We start from the raw sequence: 4,681 nt of genomic DNA on the forward strand, positions 1-4,681 counted from the left end.
CAGGGGAGAGAGTATTGCCGTCCGTCCTACTTAGAGATCATGGCCAGTTTTGTATTCTTGGACTCCCGATAGCTTTACATTTTAACAGTGGCAGCACAAAGGCATAACTAATAGTGTTCCTACCCTCCAAAATCATGCAGCTAGCTGGATTATCGACTCTAAAATTTGTTTGGAGGCCCAGAGATAGACTGGTGTTCCCTTCTGGGTGTATTCCTGCCTCACGCCCAGTGTTCCTGGGATAGACTCTGTGAGCCTGACCAGGAGAAAGCAGTTACTGAGGACGAATTCATTTGGTTGGTGCATGATTTTTTTGCCTGCATTTTGTATTTTTGTTTATTCATAATTTCCAAACAATACCTCTCGACCAATCATTATTCAGTCCCTATGCCAATCAGAAGTCTGGTCATTCAGCAACATATTTGTGTGCATCACCAAAAAGTCATAAACCATATGGATGTGTTAGAGTTTTACTTCAATAATATTAATAACAATCCTTGAATTTAATTTATTTGTTTATTTATTTTGCCATTTTTATCGATTTAGCTGATTTGACGCAAGTATACTTGACATACTTGGCATACTTGAAACAGCAACAGCCAAAAGATTATGTTTATTCATAATTTTAGCTAAGATCACAGCAAAACATTCCACTTAATTAAGTCATCTTACCGACCACACAACAGTGTTAAAGCTGAAACGCGAATAATATTACAACAGTACCTGTGAACTGAGTCATAAATGTGTAATGTCTACACACTGTGTGGTGAAGTTGCTGCTATGTGAGGTTATATCTGAGATTTGATCTCATCTTCAAAGACTTTCATTTGAAAAGGTGAGGACATCGATGAAGGTAACAAGAACGTAAGGGTGATTCCTCATTACAAGTTTATAACGCCACCCCCTTCCTTAGTCGCATGCCGGGACTTCCCCATTGGGGCAGATAAAAGAGCGAGTGGGCAGATCTGTGGTGGAAACGGGGGTGGACAAGTGAGAGACAGGACCACGCCATGGCCTTTTTCATCTGACTTTTGCGGCACTACTCGAGATTGACATCTCCTTGAGAGTTCTGTTTCATTTCTGCCGCAGGCACTTTCAGTTTTTCCATCCTCCCACTACTTCTTTTGCTCTATCGCTGTTTCTCACTCTTTCTCTGTTTTGTTTTTCTCTGGACGGGATGTTTTGTTCTCTTTCGTGTTTATATGGCCTACATTAAATCTTGTGGACCTGATTGAAGAGTTGATGATTATTTTAGAATCTGGAATCTGGACTTAGATGTAAATTATTATTAGATGACTAAATAATCAATTAGATTAAAGCTCACAGTCAGGTCTAGATTTGGAAGCTGAGTACACCACAAACTAGACTGATGAATCATATAGGTACAAACAGTGCCGATAGTGATAGCCATGTGTGCGCTTCTGTGGCTTGATGTGCTACAAATGCAACAGTATTTCAATATAAACTGAAATATAAAGATTTCTGATCATTCTGTTTGTAAACTGCGATGGGTATCGATGGTGTAGGTTTATGAAACTGAGCTGTGTGGGTGATGCGTTTGTTGTCTCTTTGAAAGTGGCGGTTGTGTATGACCCTCTTCTTTTTCATGTGTGTTTTTGTGCGTGTGTGTGTGAGCGTGTGTGTGTGTGTGTGCGTGCAAGTAACTAAACCCATAGTGCCAGAGCTTTTCAAGAAGCCCTAGGGAGCACCAGAAATAAAATGTGCATGAGAGCAAGAGTGAGGGCGATAGAAAGCACACAGCAGGCTTTGGTTGAAGCTCAGTTCACACATGTGGTTAATCTGCTGGTGTTCTCTTAAGCCGGAAACACTGATCACTAGGGCCCAGAGGGAGGAGCAGGTGTGTGTGCGTGTGCGTGTGCGTGTGTGTGTGTGTGTGTGTGTGTGTGTGTTTATATCTTCGTGGGAACCAAATGTCCTCACAAGAATCAGAACACCTGATCATTTCAGATATAGCTTACAAAACAAAAAATGTAGCTTTTATTAAGAGAAACTAAAAGAGCCAAAAGGTTTCCTTATGGTTACTGAGGTTAAGGTTAGGGTTAGGTTAAGGTGTAGGCGTAGCAATAATTAACTTCATTTAATATTTATGTCAGTGAAAGGTCCTCACAAAGATAGTAAGTGTGGTCTTGTACATGTTCTTATAAGTTATACCATTATTACCAGGGGTTGAGTATGAGTTCATGTTTTTTGGTACTCATGCCCGAGCTGCTACTGTTGGGCCCTTGAGCAAGGCCCTTAACCCTCTCTGCTCCAGGGGCGCCATATCATGGCTGACCCTGCGCTCTGACCCCAGATTCCTAACAAGCAGGGTTTTGCGAACAAAGAATTTCACTGTGCTGTAATGTATATATGACAAATAATGCCATAGAATTACATAGAACTATGCAATAGAACTACATAGAATCAAGCAATCAGGGATGTCACTGAACATTTTATTGCTTGGTTGCTACTGTGAGCTGCTAGCAATGAACTCATCATTTTATGTTTCAGATTAACCTGAGTGTGGACATTAAAAATGAATTGCAGCTTGACTCACAAGGAAGCTTGCAGGAAGCTTGCACGCAAATAAACTTACAGGAAGCTTGCACATCACGGTATTCAGTGCTCACAGAATTGAAGTGACGGTTTCGCACGTTCACTTCCGTACTCCAAGCTCACAAATACTTTTGTGCTGACATCATGGTGTGATTACATCACGTAGTACAGGAGTGTCCAATCTTATCCAGAAAGGGCCAGTGTGGGTGCAGGATTTCATTCAAACCAAGTCTATTGAAAGCTAAGATCAACTGATTAAACAGGTGGAATCAGGTGTGGCTCCTGCTTGATTGGAATGAAAAAGTGCACTCTCACTGGCCCTTTCCAGATAAGGTTCGACACCCCTGACATAGTATCATAACATCACATAGTATAAGTATTGGATGTTGGTATTGAGGGGCGGGCACAATGGCTTAGTAGTTAGCACGCTTGCCTCGCACCTCCAAGATTGGAGGTTCAATCCCTGCCTTTGCCCTGCATGCGCAGACGCTGCATGTTCTCCCACAGTCCAAAGACATGCTGCAGGCTGACGGGCATCTGTAAATTGTCCGTAATGTTGGAATGTGTGCATGATTGTGCCCTGAGATGGGTTGGCACCTCATCCATGTTGTTCCCTGCCTTGTTCCCCGAGTACCCTCAGGTGGGCTCAAGGCTCCTCTGCAACCCTTTGTAGGATAAGCAGTACAGAATAAGGATGGATGTTGGTATCAGAGCATTTTTATGAGTACGAGTACTCATATTATTGATCATGGTATCGGACCAATAACCGATACCAGTACCAGTATCAATGCATCCTTAATTATTACGCACACTTTTGATAGTTATGTTAGGGATGCACCGAATGTTCGGCAACCGAAATTATTATAAGTGAAAAGGCCGAATAAATTTGACCGAACAATGACGTGTTTGATGACGCAACCAAATAGCCTAGCAACCAGAGTGAGACGTGCGAATATCACGACCTCCACTTCTGGCAGCGCGCTTGGAGAGATGAGGGGGCGCGCACATGCACAAGCTAAGTGCATGAGTGGTCAGCGAGCGCATGCTCTTCGGATGTTGACAGCCATGACATTGTTTACTGTGGACACGTGCCTTTGTTTTGTTTCTGTTCCGGAGTATTCTGTCATTAAGGGAGTAGAGTATGGAAGCAGGTAAAGACGTATTTATTTAAGGGCAGGCAGACAAATCCAAATTGTAATCCAAAAGACAAGTCAAGACAAAGGGTCGGGCGATCGGCAAACAGGCATAAACGGGGCAAAGCAGGAATCAAAGTCGCGGTCACAGAAAACAGGGTCAAAACACAAAACAAGAAACATGAACTAGTACTATGGACTGGGAGCGGAAAAACCAGCGGGGACTAAATGAACTAATCTATAGTTTAAACTAACTAAATCTATCAAGGAACATAACATTAACAACGTATCTAACTATACTATATGTACTATAATAATCCGTGAGGTGTACAGGGACGAGAGCGGTATATATCCCCAATATAATCAGCCGTATAGAACCCAATAGAACCATTTGCTGCACTCTTGTCAATGCACTTTTTAATGCACTTTGTTGTTGTAGGCTTCAGAGTGTTACATTGTTTCAGCAGTCACTTATAGGCCTAACATAGGCTATTCAAGGGGGGCTCAAAGATGACCACATACAAATATTTTTATTTTACTAATATATTTATTTAAAGTTATATTGTGCCTTGTTGGTAGCCTATGCCTGCTGGAATGAAAAAAAAAAGTTCAGTGTTAAATAAATATTTTGAAATTGTAGTTTTTGTAATTGATTTTTTTCTTTGAAAAGCAAGACAAAATAGTAGAAAGCACATTTTGACTATTTAATTTATGCAATGGTGAAAAAATGGCAAAATAAATGGAAAAAACGCGTTCTGTGTTTGGCCTTCGGCCAAGTTTTTCATTATATTCGGCTTCGGCCAAGAATTTTCATTTCGGTGCATCCCTAATTTATGTACATTTAATTATGCATCAAACCGTTTGGAATTAATAGAAAAACATTTTACATAAACACATAAATACCCCTACTAATTTGTACTATCAAGCTATTAGTAAACATTAATCTAATTAAATTAACATGTGTCCTGAAAAAAACAAACAACAAAAAACAAACA

This window comes from Ictalurus furcatus, chromosome 23 (genome assembly GCF_023375685.1).
Source record: "Ictalurus furcatus strain D&B chromosome 23, Billie_1.0, whole genome shotgun sequence".
Classification (NCBI taxonomy): Eukaryota; Metazoa; Chordata; class Actinopteri; order Siluriformes; family Ictaluridae; genus Ictalurus; species Ictalurus furcatus.